At 47.9% G+C, this 17,015-nt stretch overlaps 1 long non-coding RNA gene across 1 annotated transcript; it reads right to left on the bottom strand.

Moving 5' to 3' along the window:
* Positions 1 to 2,547: 2,547 nt before the first annotated feature.
* LOC311434869 lies at positions 2,548 to 16,653 on the bottom strand. The gene is made up of 3 exons (XR_014691789.1): positions 16,517 to 16,653; positions 3,683 to 3,880; positions 2,548 to 2,694 (listed from the first exon to the last, which is right to left on the bottom strand). It is a non-coding gene; the product is annotated as an uncharacterized lncRNA (long non-coding RNA).
* Positions 16,654 to 17,015: the final 362 nt, after the last annotated feature.

Here is a 17,015-nt window from a genome sequence, read left to right as displayed (position 1 = left end):
CAAAAGGAATCACAAAAAGGAACCTCACATTGGGGAGACTTCCTCGAAATTGCAGTGCTGTGACACTGGACAGCCCTGGAAGGTCTACTGGGAAATATATCTGGGATGGAGCCAGCATCCGTGGAGGTTTGGTGGCCATGGATAGACCGTGGCTGAGCAAAGAAGGGGTGACAGGAGTGGATACCTTCCAACCAAAAAGGTTTGTGTGAGGTTTTAAGAAACGTGGTCATTGAGGTGGCGGCCCCACGGGTTGTCCTCATCGACCCCGAGAGGCCAGATCCTGCCTGCAGCATCCCGGGCTTCTTGCCGGTGGTGCTGGAGCCAGGCTTGCTGCCGCTTTTCTGGATTTTCTATTTTAAGCCTCTTCCGTCAGAGGTGCGGAGTCGGAAGTTGCCATGCCGACCGGGAAATTTCAGGCCCTAAAATAGTCAAAACTTGCTCCTGCGGCGTGCGAGCGTGCGTCTGCTTCCCGAGAGGGAGGCGAGGAGCGAGCTGGTCGGACGCAGCTTGGCGTCGGGAGGCCGTGAGCATCCTTCCTTCGCGGGGGAAAAAACGACCCCCTCGAGAAAGCATGTGCAGGGACAGCTTCCCTGTAGGCATCCCGGCAAATTAAAAGCAATGGTGGGCAACAGAGAGCAGCAGGTCCTAATAATCACTCTAAAGCATTACGAAAAACACTTATTATTCTTGGGTTTACTATTATTCTTGCTGTTATAGATATATAGAGCCTGTGGAACCCGAGGAGGAATCAAATCCTCAGTGTGAGGCACAGAGAGCATCGGAAGGATATTGGATGGTTTAGGAGGCAATGTGCATCTTTCAGGGAGGTCTTGAACCAGGCTTGTGGGGTAAGGTTGGCCCACCATGATGTAAAGGATTTGCAGCTGCGTGCTGAGGCACCCGAGGGCTGGACTGGTGTATTTCCCTGTGGAAATGTCCTTGCATGGCTTTCCAACCCAAATCGGCTGCTTCAGCTTTTCTCCCAGAGCGTGGCACCTCTCTGTTCTCCACTGGCCTTTTTCTCAAACCCCAGGACATCGGGGTTGTCTGACCCTTACCCATGCCATGCTTTACACCAGCATCCCGTGGAAAGGACACGTACACAGCTGCCCCATGTGAGCATGTGTACGTGTCACTCTTAATTCAATCCAAGTTGACCAAAGATGCCTAAATGTGTGGTTTTTCTTAAAGTTATTTGAAACTGTGGTAGCCCAGAGGAGGGAGCCCCTGAAGAGATGCCTGAGGCATCGAGCCTGTGACACAGAGCTGGTTCGGGGGCCGTTTGCTCTCTCGTGCGTGCTCTGCTGAGGTTATTCCTCAGACTCGCAGAACCATGGATGCAAAAGCTGCTTAGCCATTGCTGCACGAGGAGAAAATCAATTAGCTTCACATGCTCAGAGCCAGCCAATTCTCCTACCCCAAAGTGGGCTCAAGCAGGTGTGCAGCCACCAGAAACCCAACCCTGGGATGCTCCTCACCATCACCAGCCTGGTGGGGGGCTCAGCGAGCACTGGGACAAGGGGCAAGCTCACCTTTCACATCCTGGATTCTGCCTTTTTATTTTTCATTCCCTCCTTCGGTGCTATTGTTTTCCCCCGCACGCCTCTCCAGCCAGTTGTGGCTCTGCGGTCCACGCTCACAAATGCAATTCTTGTGATGTATGAATATTTCACAACCTCTCCCTCCCCTGGAGACAGCGCCTGCCGAGGAGGCAGCCTCCGCGGGGATGGAAATCGTAGGGAATGACAATCTTAATGAAAGATCTCTTCTCCGAGGGCATCTCTGCAGAGGAGCACACACCGTCCTGCGGGAGCTCGCTGCTCACCAGGGCACACCCTGCTCTATGGTTTGGAAAAGACTTCTTGGCTTGCCTTTGGTGGGCGTACGGAGCAACGCCACTCCATCTTTTCCCATGACGCGGTGTTTTATTGGCTTGGAGATGCCTTGGGATGCTCTGGTCTGAGCTTCTCGTAAGACAGGTGGAAATATCTGCCCTACCGTAGACACACAACAGCATAGCACCAAGCATGGCGTGGTTCTTTGGGTCAGTTTTTCCATCAGATTGCTTCCCCCATCCCGACACGCACGAGCAATTGATAATCCAAGGGCACATCAAACCCACACAAAATCAAGTGTGGCAGAAATGCACGCATGGGGCCGTGTGTCCCCGTACCTCCACATCTCCACCCCTCTCCCCCATGCTAGCCTCTCACCCATCCCTTCCATGTCTGAGGACACCGAGGGGGACTGCCACCTACGTGACGTGTTTTCACCGTCACTTACCCCAGATTTTTCCTCTGAGCACAGCCCCTGGCTACACACTGGGTTTCTGACCCCTATCCAAACTGGAATTACTCATCAGCATGAGCACCTCCAGCAGGACAACACAGCTGCCTTAGCCATCAGTATACGTACAGCTACGTGTAAATATCCCACTGCACGTATATAGCCACCTTATGGATGCCTTAGAATACCTGAATTATTGTTGCAGACACATCTTGGCTCTCCCAGCAGCAAGCACAGCCCATGGGCGAGCAGGGCCAGGGTGCTGTCTGTCCCTCCGACAGTGGGTGGCACTATGTCACCGAAATAGCTCCGCTTCCACTGCTCCGATCTTCTCTTTTCGTCTCGAAAGCAAGGTTAAGCGCAGGGGGATTCGCGCTGCCAGCTTCGGGCTGCCTCGAGGATGTTTTTCTAGGAAAATCAGAAACGGTGAAGTTACTCTGAAGGCTGAGCCTGCTTTGTGCTGTGCTCGTCTCAGCCTTTTGTTTGTTTTAAGGACCAAGAAGCATCAATTAGGAAAAGTTGGGATGGCTCCTACTTTGTTGTCCTTTTGCCTTGTAAAACAGACTAATTGCTTGCCCACTTTTTGAGGGTTGTACTAATTTGTGACACTCTCTCTCCTACAAACAACTTTTAAATACCTGTAGTGCCTGGGGCTTGGTGTTGTGGCTCAGTCTTAATAACAAGAGATATGGAGGTGGATTTACATCTGTTGCAATAATTTTCCTTTGCATTTCTCTTCTACTAGAGATACTTGGGTCTGCCTTTCATCTGCTGTAGGGCTTTTTTACAGGAGACTCGCCCTAATTAGCTCCTGTTGCAAAACTTCTGCTAATGTGAACTGACAGTGAGTAAATACAACTGCAGGATCTCCTGGCATTTCAAAGCATCAACATGTTTCAAGGTGGCCCATGCACCAGAGCAGAAATACTGTGCCGTACTGGGTGTGTCCCAGAGCAGTTCTAGTTCTGGTGAATCATTTCCAAGTGATGCATTACACCAGGAGGTGTCAGTGTCTCCTGCCTCTGCTCTGGGTGCTTGTCAGAGGTTTAAGGTGGGAGCTGCTCAGGCCTCGCAGGCAACCCGGTTTAGGCTTGCAGTGGTGCTCAGTTGGCTGGAAAGTTGTCCCTGCTTTAAGGAATGGGACCAGCTTTCAAATCCATGGAGCAAACCACGAGTATATAGAGGTGAGGAGGGGAGTTACCAGCTCTGTTTGCTTCTTCAAACAGGACAGGGTTACAGCTATTCGGGCAAGTCCTGCTTTTACCCGCAGTGAAAATGCCCCTTAATGATGCTGCTAGGAGCAAAACACTGCGTGCTCACACATTGCTCAGGCAGCCTGAATAATGTGGGACCCTGCTGCAGCCAGGGTAATGGAGGGGCTGTAAAACAACAATACCTCGTCTCCCTAGAGGGCTTTTTATCCAAGGGCTCTCTGCTCTGCTCTCTGCTCTCTGACACATCTTGCCCAGTTCAGGTTCCCCGAGGCAGATGAAGGTCCGAGCGAGGAAACTGGAGCACAAACAGGGGATGGGCTGTGCCCAGCCTGGCACGCTGGCTGCGTGGACACCGCCATCAGCAAGGACGTAAGTCATGCCTGGGAAACAGAAAGCAAACAAAGTGAGTCTGTGAGCTGCAAATCCTCAATGGCACACGATGGGGTCTGCACTAGAGTGGGCAACCAAGGGCTTGTGGTGGCCCTGCCTGTGATGGGGACGTGGGACCAGGCTTTCCTCAGCAGACACCGTATCATCAGGACCACAGAAACCTGTCGTTCACCCTGGGGTGATGCAGGAACTATTTGTTCTTCTAGAAGATGTTTGGAAAAAGCTTATGGGAGAATGACCAAAGGACAAGGCTGTGCCAGCATTTGCCCTGCTCTTCTTTATTTTAAAGCAAACAACTCTGTGGATTTTATGCCGGCCCTTTATATTCTCTGGTCTGCTTAAATCAGCTCAGCCTCAGAGACCAGTGGGTGCATGTTTGCTCACGCTAGCTAGGGGCTGGCTCGGTCTGCTTGCTGGCAGCGATGCCACATGCCTCCGTGTAGCTCCAGCTAGGTTCGTTTTACTGGGACCAGATGGAGGCAACAAGGGGCTCCTGTCCCGGGGGAGACTTCTGGGTGTGAGAAAACACCAGTTTCCCCCAGACACGCTGCCTTTATGCACCCCAGCAAAGACTTCATTGCAACATCGGCCTCTGTGCTCCCTTCTGTGGAGGCCCTGGGGCACAGGGCTATGAAAACCACGCAGGCTGGACCTTCACCCTCTTCTGCACAGCATCTGCTCTGCTTGGGTGAACGGTGCTCAGCAGCAAGGGAGCGCCAAGTGGCAACGTCCACTTCCGTGGGATTTGCTACCAGAACAGTGTGGGTTTTGTATTTGCTGGTAGAAAAGCCAAACTTTGCCCTCGAGGTGAAATCTGTGAAGTTTTATGGAAAATAAAGCAAGGCAACTGTAGTTCTGTCACCTGTGTTGGAGCTTGGGAGCCAGTTTCTCCTGAGATTAGCCCCACTGCTCCCCATCTTTCTTCCTCTAACAGGAGCAGCAGGCTCACTGCCCCACCGTTCCCTTCCCCACATGCCCCAGTGCCTTGGCTTTTGGGTGGCAACATTAAATTCTGCCTCTGCAGCTGCACGATGGCAAGCTTTGCCCAGACTCGTGCCTGTCCAGCGCCCACACAGGCTGCAAGGCTCAGAAATCCCCAAGGATGAAGCCCTTGGCTCAGGCCCATCCACCTGGCTTTGCTGCCCATCGCCCCTCTTCATGCCAAGTGTGGACATTAAAGTTAACGTGCAGGAGTCACAGCCCTGGCCCAAAGGAGCATCCACAAGATGCCCTTCATTAAATTATTTCTGCCAGGGTCATTTAATGACAAGTGCTTTGCCCTGGCTGCATGGCACATGCTTTTTTTCTGAGCTGGACGCCTCGGTGGGACTGGCTGGAGGTCTCCATGAGCTAGAGGCTCTCAGGAGAGGCTTTGGCTTTTCTCAAGTTAGGCTGTTTCTGACTCACAACCTTGTGCCTTGCTTTCAGATCGGGCAGAGAGATAGAGGAAGGATGGGTAAGGAGGCAGCCCGGTGCAGGTTTCATCCCAGGCTCTGCAAATTGCTTTAGTTAAATTGGAGATGGTGTTAGTGGTCTATTGCCACGCAGCTCTTGCCTACTCTTCAGTTAACCCTTCCCTGGGAGCAGAAAATGAGAGGACTTTTTTCCACCACCCTTTCCATCTGCAGGAAGCTCTGCGTGCAGCAGCCAGCTGCAGGGAGGGCTTAGGAAGGAGCCAGCAACAAGAAATTGGGTAAAACTGTCCCAGTCCCCATCACGCCGGCTACTCAGTTGAGAAAGTAGGCTATAAGCTCCCAGAAAATTATTTCTGAATATGCACAAAGCTAAAAGGCAGTCTCTATATTCCTGCTGGCTAGAAGAGAACCAAGACTACAGCTAGACACAGGATGGCAACAGTTCATTAGAAACGTGGACTTCACTGAAATTATTTAGAAATAAAAGTTGTGTTTGCTAATGTGATGACAAGTGCATTGGGAGAAGCTCCTGAGATTTTTATTTATATATTTTTTTCAAATTGATTTATCGTGTGTTAATTAAATTTCAGTCATATATTTAGGAATTCCCCTACTGCCCTTCAGAATTGCTTTCCACAGAGCCCCAGCCCTGGGGAGCGGCTTGGGGTCAGAATATTGCCCTGGTTTAGAGCCGGAGCCGTGCACCCTAAGTGTGTGTGTACCCTCACATCAACCAACACATCCCGTCGTGTTTACCCAGTTCAGTTTCTTGTGAAATGCTCCTACCAGCTTCTGTGTGTTTTCAGCCCAATTGCTCTGAATGCAATTATCCGATCTTGCTAAAACTGTTTAAATGCGATTAGCCGATGTAATTATCCAATAATAGAGCTGGTCCAAAAATTAAACCAGCAGAAAGAAGAGGCAAAAAAAAAATAAATAAAATAATAATAATAATAAAAAGAAATCTGAGGCATTTGCAGCAGATTTTTTTGGATTATTTTTCCTATTTGTCAGAATGGAGAAAAAAACCTCTGAAGCAAGAAGATTGTTTTCCTTGTGAAAAAAAAAAAAAAAATACAAAAAAAAACCCTTTCTGCCGTATCATCAGAATTCACTCCCTGAAAACAGCTTTCTGTCTGAAAATGCTGACCCAGGGAAGATTTTCTGCCATTTTCCATGTGCTCCTCTTTATTCACCTGAAGGCACACGGGAGATGGTGTGGTTTTGTTCCACATGAGCGGAATCAACAGTGATCAATGTCCCGCGGAGAAAAATGTGTCCAGAGCCTGCTGGAACTGGCTGGTGGTGCTCTCTGGTCCCTGTGATCTGCCTCGTGCTCCTGGGGCAATCGTTTGGGGGTGAAGAGGGAGCCTTGCTCCAGCTCTACGGTCAAATGCTGTGCCATGAGCAGCAGTATCTGGAAGGTTTGCATCCCACCTTACTCAAAATAATCCCTCCAAGAACACCCCGTGGTCACTGCCTCGGTTTTCAGCAAGAGGACCTGAGGTTGAGCACTACTCAACATCTCAGTCCCTTCATCTGAGTTTGGTTCTTGGCCATTTTCTTCACCCTGTGAGCAGGCACCTTCAACCTCGGAGGCACCAAAGCACCACGACTCTCCCAGCTCAGGAAAGGAGGTTAGAAGCCAGCTGAACAAGTCGAGGCTTACTGCTACGCATTCACTCTTCGTTCTTCATTTGGCTAATTAAGCAAGAAACCCGGGTCGTAAATTAATATGATTAAAACAAATGAAGCAGTGTAGAGTACACCCTTAACTGTGCGGATCAGAGGTCACTCCAATGTACTTGTTTGCTTAGCCCACTCTGGACAAAGTCCTTGCCGATTTTGAACATTTAATTGTCGACTCTTCATTTTTTACAGTTCATTGCTTGCAAGCCTCCCGAGGGCCAAACCCTGCCCCATCCTGCCCCAAGGGGGAATGAACTGAATCAACAGGAGCGGTGTGCGTGCCACCGAGGGTGGGACACGGCTGTGCCCGCTCTGCACTTGGGATGGAGCAGAAGCAGCGGTGTTTCACCACGGAGGAACTTCCTACCTTGTTACCAACCTCCTGTCCCCATCAGCTTCCAGCTCAGGCTGGGTCTTGCAATTTGCCCTGAACCTTTCTCTGTCTCCAGCTGGGGGCAAGGCCAGTGTTCATTCCCAGGGCTGGTGGCTGTGGTTTGTCCCCCTGCAGGTCCCGGGGCTGCTCCCCTTTCCTTCTGCTCAGCACCAGCTCATTGGGATGAGTTGGTACCATGCTCTGGTACCCAGCCAGCCACCACTTCCATCATTTCTTGCAGTGCTGGAAGTCTCTGAGTGCTCCCTGCACTAAGAACTGAATCATTTAAGTCTGGGGAGAGAAGTCAGGCAGACCAAAGCGACCTGCAATCCCATCCCCTCCAGGCACAAATACCCCATCCACGCTGGGGTGGAAGCACCACGAGGGTGTTGCAGGCACATCTCCGACCCCTTCATTAGCTGGGCCCGGCCGCCCATCTCCTTTCCTGCCTCATTAGGAGCTCTGGCCCCTGCACAGCTAAGCCAGCATTCGGGGTGGATGCAGGGAAGGGCAAACCACCAAACACCAGTGTTTTTCTGTGCCCCAAGGGTGTGGGTGAGACCATGCATCTGCTGGCTTGAGGTGGGTATCGTTACTGGAATTTGGGATTCCTTTCGGATTAAGCATCATGCAGCGCTCACAAGGCTCCACTTAGCTGACATGTCTGAGCTCTGCCTGAAAATCTGATTTCTCGTTCATTATTTCTAAAGCCTCTCCTTTCTTTCTTTTTTTTTTTTTTTTTTTCTTTTTTTTCTTTTCATCCCGGCCGGTTGTAACATGCACATCCTTGTTATGTTCTTTAGATGTTCGGCTCTGTTTTTACTTGAGCTAAATATTTCTTTGTGCTCTTTTCTCTCCTTCTCCCAGTACTGGCCCTTTCCCTAAATTCCTGGCACAGGCAGTTTGTTTTCTAGGGTTTTGCTTCAGCTGAGCTTGGTTATTGAATGTCCTCTCTTCTCTCCAGAGAGACTCCTGATCCAGACCCCAGGCTGTTTTTCCAACACATCACATTTCCATGGCTTTCCTCCCCTCCACTTTGACAAGATCCAGTTTTATCCTTCAAAAAAGTTGCAGTAACCTTTTACATCTCTTCTTCTGTCCCAATTTCTAAGGATGCAAGGTGCTTTTAGTGGTGGTGTGTGTGGTACATACATGTCTTTCTTTCTGCCTGCTGCTTCTTTCTTAGCTTGAAGCCGTTGGCCAACATTAATGGAGATGGACAGAGAGTTGGAGGGCTAGAAGACTTCAGGTCTGTGAATATCTGTGAGTGAGCAGGCAGAGAAGACGTTCTGTGTTTTCTAACTAAAGGGCAGGAGAGGTATGTATATCTAGATATTGTGGCTGTGGGGGAAAAAGCTCAGAAATAGCAGGAATTTTCTCCATTGTTTGTGCAGCACCTACCCCTACAGGCTGTGCCTTGCTTTCAGTAATGGCTGTGAGCAAAACGATCTCCTTCAAGGGCCTCGGGATCAGCATCAGCGTAGAGAGCACAGAGAGAGCCTGGCTTGTAGGAGGCATTTCTCGGGGGTTTTGTTCCTTGGACGGGTGCCCCTTGGCTAGGATTTGCCTGGCAGGCACTTTTCCCAAACAGCTCCAAGGAGATGAAAACTGAGGTGGGGAAAAGGAAGGGAATAGAAGAGCAAGAGGAGAAGGAAGGCAGAAAGCAAAAGATGGCGCTCTCATCGGTCAGAACAGGTAGGTGCGGACTCGAGGTGAAATATTCCTGTCTGAAGACTGGAAAGCTTCCCCAGTCCCAGCCTCCAGCGTGCACAGACCCCACTCAAGCAGCCAGCGTGGGTTAGGACATCACTGCCTGCTGCTGAGGAGCACAGCACAAAACAGCCACGTTTGCTTCCTCTGGGGGTTCAGGTCACTGCAACACCCAAAACCCCAAGAAGAGCTTGTCCAGGGTGTGCATTTGCTCCCCTTCCCGACCAGATCTGGCCCTGCTAGGGGTGTTTTACCTACGGTTCCCACACGAAGGAACACCCTTTGCTGTAACCCAGCTTCTCCCTCCCTGCAGACAGCTATTGACAGGATTTCAATGGGGAGGTCTGAAACGACTCCATGTCCAGGATCACCACTGCCAAAGGAAGGAGCCGGGGCGCTTTGCAAAGGCCTTAACAATCTTCCTGTTGCTCTGGCTGGCAGCGTTCGGCACGGGTCCCGCATTCTTCAGTAGCCCTTTCCTTAGCAATGAATAGGCTTTTAGTGCACTCTCATAATGGTTGCTTTTCCTGTGGCACTCGGAAAAAGCTTTCAGCCCGCTCCTGCTGCTGCCTCCGCTGCCTCGCCGTGTCCACCGGCAAGATGCGGTGGCTCTGCTCGACATATCCTCTGCTGCTAATGGGGCTGCTCGTTTATTTTCTCAAAGCTCCTTTGCAAGCTGGGGGTTACAAGGCAGAAGCTGGACCTCCTCAGCCCCCCAGAAGCACCACGCGTGCCCCACAAGTCAGCAGGACCAGGGGGCTTCAGCCTGGGGCGCAGGGCTGCGCTCACACTCCCCGATGCAGGAGGTCTTGGCTCTGCTGTAAGGCAGGCGATATGCTTCTCCTGCCTTGTTTTCCTCTCCCTGTGTCCCAGTAGGGCTGATACTCTAAAATCTGCACTGACCGACTCTTACACGGCCAAGGTAGTGTGTAATACACTCTGTGTGGGTTTGCTGTTGGCTTTTTTTCTTCTGGATTTGATAACGATGCTGCTGAACTAGGTAGTCCAACTTGCTTTAATGCAGGTTAGTAAAAGAGCCTTTTGACATCCCAGCAGTTCTCCCAGATGCCTACATTAGCCAGTATCCTGGACAGCTTTGAAAATGGAAGGATAGATAATATAAGCTCAGATTCTCAAAGGCTTTGAGATCAATGAGAATTACAACCCACATTAGGTGCCTGTACAGATCTGGCTAAGAAACACTTCTGAAACTGTGGACTTAGGAGCAAAAAGCTCATTTCCTATGATGCAAATGTGATGGGAAGATAGGGAGAGAGCAGCAACACAACACAGAGCTGCGACTTCTCAACCATTTGAAGTTATTTTCACTCTAACCTGCAGTCATATCACATGAGTTGCTGTGTTTCCTTTTTTTCTTGTATTTGGCTCTTTGATTTTGCTGCCCAGGAAAACAGCATGTGTTTACCATTTACCCTTTTCATGTGTCACTTCCCAAATCTCCTCCGATTCCCAAGTATCTTTACAGTGTAAAAGGGAAAATTGATATCTCCCATTTCTCTTTGCTTCTCACTTGGAGAACACAGGGCTGAGTTTCCCTGCTTGTAGTCAGTGAAAGGGTGCACAGGGGGGGTCTGCAGCCATACCCAGAGACTCTCACAGGGAGGAAAGCGGGATTTCATTCTCTTGCTACAGACTTCTGCAAATATAGGGATACCAGGGACCTCAGCTCAGGGGCAGGGTGCTTAGGAGGTGAAGATGTTGCACCTGAATGGTGCTGGAAGCTGTTCTGATGGCACCAAGATGGCTCTGTGGTGACATGAGCAGCAGGGACTAAAGCAAGCAGGGCAACCTCATAAATGGGTTGGAAAAGTGCATCTCCTGGGCCTAAATGTCAGACGCCCTTTGTTACAAAGGGAGCAGTTATACTGGGGGACTTGTCTTGGAAGACAGAGGCAAAGAAGCTGTAACTTTTTTCCTAAATAGGTATTCCACAGCTGTAGCAAACATGGTAAGATCTCGTGGTTTGATACTTCTCACAGGTGGTTAATCCACCCACTTGGTGAATCAACCAAGCCAGAACACATCGCTGCCCAGGTGCCTGCATCTGCAGGTAAGATGCAGTCCCGGTAGCTCCCCATCTCTTGTTGTCTGGTTTGAAAGACATTTATACAGTCCTGGGGTCTTGCCATAAATAACCAAGTATTTATCTTCAACAGCCTCTGCTTCTTTCTACCAGCCAGGTGTAAACCTAATTTTTCAGGGAGAAGGCTCTCCTCCAACCCCTGACAGAAATGTTATTTTGGATGCCCACGAAGAAGGGGTGTAGTTGTTATAGCAACACCACTTCTGGCAATCTCAGGCAAAACGAGGCTAAAGCAGCCTGAAAAATGGAAATGCCTGCTTCTCCTCGGCACTTTTACTCCTGCTACAGCAGTGCAGCAACACCAACACGCACCGAGAAGTTGCTCTTTGCTCTTGTCTGGTTACTTTTCTGCTTAATCCATGCATAGCCGTCAGGGGTCTTGTAGCTGCTGGTGGTGGTTGAGTCAGCAGCCACGGGGCTTGGCAACAGTGCACTTGCAGGGTGACTGCTGAAGTGCAGCTGGACGCAGGGGAACAGTGTCTGTGGCTGTAAAGGGCTGCCTTTGTTAGCTCCTGCCTGCTGCCTCTGAAACAGGTTTCATGGGAAACACCTGAGCTGCAGGTAGTTGGACACGTGGAAAGTATTCTCAGAAGATGCCACATGTTCTTACCTTGCTTTTGTATTTTTCTTTTCTGCTCACTCTGAGCCTGTAGTTATTTTTCAGAGACCTGTTTGGACCATGAACAGCCCCTTGATGCGGCCACTGTCACGATCCCACAGCAAGCTGGGTGCATGGGAAGATGTTCTCCAGCGGGCAAAGGGCAGCTGCACAGCAGCCCACGTCCTGTGGTGTCAGCGTTACTGCTCCCGTTCACTGTCATCCTGGTCTGCTGTCACTCGTCATCAGGGAAACTATTCACTGTCATACCACAGTAGGGATAAAATACGTAAGAACAGATATTCCCTGTGGTGCTCTGAGTGACTAAATCACAACCCGTGTTCAGAAATTACTCTTTTTTTTTTTTTTTTTTTCTTTCCGTAGGGTAGCTTTTTATAGCATATTCCTTACAGCTGCTGTAAATCAAGGAGTGTTTTGATCCTGAATGCCGGGGAAAGCCTCAGCTGCCTGGCCTACCAGCCTCCTACCTCCGAGCACAGGAGAAACTATCAGCACTTCCACTTCCACCACTCACCAGCTCTTCATTCGACCACGTTTCCCCTAGCTGAAAGGCCACCTCTGAGCATTTCCCATTCTTCTCAAGTAGCAAAGCTTCCCTGTGAGAGATCACACAGCTTGTTTTCAGATCAGACCCGCTTGTTTTGAAAAGCTTGACCCCACATTTCCCAGTGAGCTAGCGGTGACGTCCCCTGCTACGACAGGATGTCACGCGTCCAAGTCCTGAACAGCTGTGCTTGTTCTTGCTCTTTTTTTTCCTGCCCTTCTCCCTCTCCACCCCCAAAAAACAACCTGATGGAGACCCTACAAAGGAGGAAATGCCATTACGAGTTGAGGACCTTCTTTTTCAGCACATGGAGATTTGTTTTTCTTCATGTCTGTATGCTCCGTTATATTTAGGCCTCTAAACCATTCTGATTTTGAAGAAGTAGGCAACACACCCAGTTTTAAATTTACTCCTGGTTCAATACAACCTTGTTTCCAAAGTCACTCAAAAGAGCCTTACAGTAAACAAGGTCGTGTGTCTGGGAGGGTATTATTCTATATTTTTTATTTTCTTGTTGGTAAAACTGCATGTGCCTTTGGAGAATAAAGTTAAATATTTACCCCAGATCAACCATCCCTGTCTGCAGAGTTTATGTTTTGTTGGAGTTTGGGCACACAAGTGGTATTTGCAAAATTGCCTGCCTGCCTCTCTTATTATAAAATATGCTCACAAAGGCCGATTTTCTTTTACACTCAGAATATTTTCAGTCAGGCATGAGAACCTACGAGGCCTGGAAAGACGGTGAATCCAGATGTGACAGTGTGATAGGATTAGGTCTGGGGCTGGCTAATTTTGGGTGCTGGCCAGGAATCTCTATGGGGAATAGTCTTGGGACTTGTTTCTGTGATTTCAGATGTCTCAAAATCAGGTTTAGTCAGATGGTCCAGGTCGCTTCGTGCAGGTGGCTGGACCCTGCAGTCGGCCAGCGGTGGGATGAGCATGATGGTGGTACCTCCAGCACACTTCTCCTTCCTGCCAGAGGCCAGCAGACTGCATTTCTGTGATGTGGCTGGAGTCTGTCCAAATCGCTTGGCATCCCAGGCCCAACAAAGTCTTCTTGCCAAGCTAAAGTCTGCATACCGAGGCAGTGCTCTAGGCCTTCCTGCCTCAGCCAGCGTGATGTGGCTCCTCTGAGGACTTCAATTTGCCTTGTGGAAAACAAGCTCTCTCCCACATGCTTTTCATGCCTTCTCCTCAGGAAACAAGGCCACTCTGTCACATGGCCCCTAGGGACACTGCAAGCTGCCCAGAACATCTCAGCTGAGATGTTTTGGGGCACCTTTATTCAAACTTCAATTGAAAAACAAAAATATACAACCAAACCCTTCCTGTCCTCTTCCCTTTCATCTCACTCCTTTCTCCACCCACCATGACTTTCAGGCGTCAGTCTTCAAACTACTTCAAATTAAAGCAGTCACAGGAAATGGGCAGATGATCTATTTCTAAACCTACAGAGGAACATTCCTGTTAGGTCTCAGAAGAACAGAGGCTAAACAGCAACCAGATCTCTGCAGAAGAAAATTTCTCCCACCCAAGGAAGCTCCTGAAAGCTGGAAAAGAACTTGCTGGTCGTACAAAGAGGGCGATACCTACCAGCAGGAGGAAAGAGGGAAGCAGAGGTGGCATGACTAGTGTTTGCTGTATACAATTGGGAAGAGGAAGATGTACTAAATCCATGGAAATGCAGAGTGGATTCCACATTTTTCCACCCCCAGAAACAAAATCACAAAGCAGAACATGGCTTTTCTGCTTTGTGGGATGAGTGTAATACATACAGAAGTCACACCGGGAGGTAAATAATGATTTTTTGCCATACTGTTGTACAGTCCTTTTTATGGTGCCATCTGCATTGTGAGCTGGGGGGTTCACCTGACAGAAAATACTTATCATCTAGGTCTTCTCTAGATGCACTGGAGTGTGGTAGATACCCCCATGGGAATTTCATCTCCTCTGCCTCTCTTAGATGGGGGTGACCTCACCTGTACCTCTGTTGACTATGGAAAAAACAAGATTTGCCTGGACTAGAAATAAAACTTCTAGGTAAATTAGTTAAATTACATAACTCCCATCCCACTGGTTTTCAGCAAAATCATGGTAAACATTAATAATGGGAATAGATGAGCAGTAGGAAAAAGGAATTGGAAACATTTCGTCAGAGGTTTTTCTCTGAGGAAGTTTCTGTATCAACTTCCTTAATCAAAGTAGGATTTTTTTCTTTGAGGGAAATGGCTCAAAATAAGTCCTGTACTCTGCTTGCTTGGTGCTGAAAAATAGAGGGGAAGGACCTGATTCCACTAGAGTTTTCAGGGTTTTTTCATTCCCTTCACTGAGGCTGGAATTTCAAGTACCCACCATGAAAAAGAGGTATCAAACAGAATTTGACTGAAAATCAGCAGGACCTCTTAATTCCTGGGCCAGTGGTGAAAACTATGTTTACTCTCACCTCATTCAAAGCAAAAGGAAATTTGGTTTCATTTGAAAGGAACAGTTTGTTTGTCTATTTGTTTTTGCCTGCTTATGATCTCTCTGATGTTTTCTGGAGGAAGGACTCTAGTCTAGTGCAGGTGAAAGCCAAGACAAAACCAAAATCTTAACGTTGCAATAGGGGAAGTCAAAAACCCTAATTTAGAAGCACCAGGGGAGTGGACATTGGAAACATGCAGGCTCATTCACTGGAAAGCTACCAAGATCTACAAGTGCTGAAATGAAAACATGACACAATAGATCAGTCAACACTTACTACTGAATAAGTCAGCAGGCTTCAATGTTAATCACCGCAGCCATCCATGAACTCTCACAGGGTGAAGAAAAACAGTTCTGCCTAGAACTTTTTTGGGGATGATGGTCATTCATATGGTTCACCAGAAGAAATATGAAGAGTAGCATAACTGTTTAGAATGGTGTTTGGATCAGAAAATGAAGAGAATAAAATGGAGAGGATACTGGAAATCTGAAGCCTCATAAGGTCACGACAAGGAAGTTTGACATAGGCATTGGTCAGGAAGACTGACCAGCCTTAGCACAGGTTGAAAAAGATGGAGTGGGATCCAGGATTTTGGGGTGAGGGTGTGCACCTGTGGGTCACCTGGCTGTTCTCCTGACAACCACGCAAGACCATGGAGAGATTGACTGATAATGTGGAAAATGCTTGATTTTAACTCTTGCACTTGCATCATACACTGTGTTGCTATCAATGAGTTTTCTGATTTCATATGTTCTTCTTGCTCACACATCCCTGAATTTCTCCCCTAGGTTTTCAATTTGCATATGGGAACACACCATTTGCATATTATTAAAGTAATCCATGAAAATTACTAATTAATTAATGTGTGATATTAATGAGTATTACTAAAGCTGATAGGATTTTTGCCACAGCCAAGAGCAGAAGAGGAGTAACATATTTTTTTTTTTCCATTGGGCTTTGCAACGCAGCAGGGAGTAGACGCATGAGGACAATTTTCAGTGGTCTTGTGGGTACAGTAAGTCACAGTGGGCTTAGAATGCAATGAGGGAAATCATCAAGAAATGTTTTGTAACAGTCATGGTGGAGTTTCTGCAAGGGATGGATTAGCGAGGCTGTGGCATCTGCATCACTAGAAGTCTAAAACCAGGTGAGACCAGCATTTGTTATGATGGGTGTAAGGAGAATTAATTTTCTGCTAGGGTAGGAAGTGGACTGGATATGTCTCTAATAAACTTAATCTTCTATCTCTATAATAAAAAATAGTGCAACCTTTGCAAAAAGACAGGTTAAACCCCTCTCTTCAGGGCCTCAAGTACATATTTGAGGACTGAATGGCAATAGGTCAAAATCACTTTTCCATTTGCAATGCCCTGTAAATAGGTTGTATTTTGAAATAAATTTAAGTAAAATTTATTTAATTTAATTTATTTAATTATTTAATAATTTAATTTATTTAATTATTTATTTAATTTAATTTAATTTAAATTACTTAAATTAAATTTAAGTAAATAGCTTATAGCTTAAAAAAAAAAAATAAAGCACCCAGGTATCTTTTCACTTCTCTTTGAAATAGGTGGAATTGAATGTCTTTGAAAGTGTCTGCAGATGCTTACTTTCCTGTTTAGTCCTATTAATTCTCTCTCATAGTTTCACAAATCAAGTGTTCCTTAAAAGTTATCAGGAAAAAAAAAAATCAAGGAAAATATACCTGGTATTTTGAGTCACATGTGTGAACAAGCTGCAAGTCAAGACTGCATTGAGCTCTGAGGAAGGTGGTGGTGAACACTGTTGTGGTGACAATTCCCAGGCGCTCCAGCCACAGGGTAAGGATCTGTAGGTCTACATGTATCCATGAGTCTGGAAAGTAGAAAAGACTCTCATTAAATCCGGATTATGGCCCCATCACACCCTGTCAGCCTGTTTAATTAGTCTGGGCTACTCAAAAAGCTAATGTGCTGCCGGCTATTTTTATAGCGCGTTTTCTGCTAGGCTGTATTTTGCTGATGTCAAGGAAATTAACAGAAATGAAGCCTCTTTCCAAATCCGGGGGCAAGTGTGTGCTGTGGAGACACTAGGGGTAGGCATGGAGGGGCCAGGGTGAGCCCTAGGACACTGAGGGGTATGAGCTGTGGGGACAGTGAGGGGGACACCAAGGAATACACTGAGGGGAAATATGAGAGCTGTGGGGACGATGAAGGGAGATGTGT

The sequence above is a fragment of the Aythya ferina genome (assembly GCF_964211825.1).
Source record: "Aythya ferina genome assembly, chromosome: 3".
Lineage (NCBI taxonomy): Eukaryota > Metazoa > Chordata > Aves > Anseriformes > Anatidae > Aythya > Aythya ferina.
Note: the sequence above shows the minus strand (reverse complement) of the source record. Positions and strands in the feature narration are given on the sequence as shown.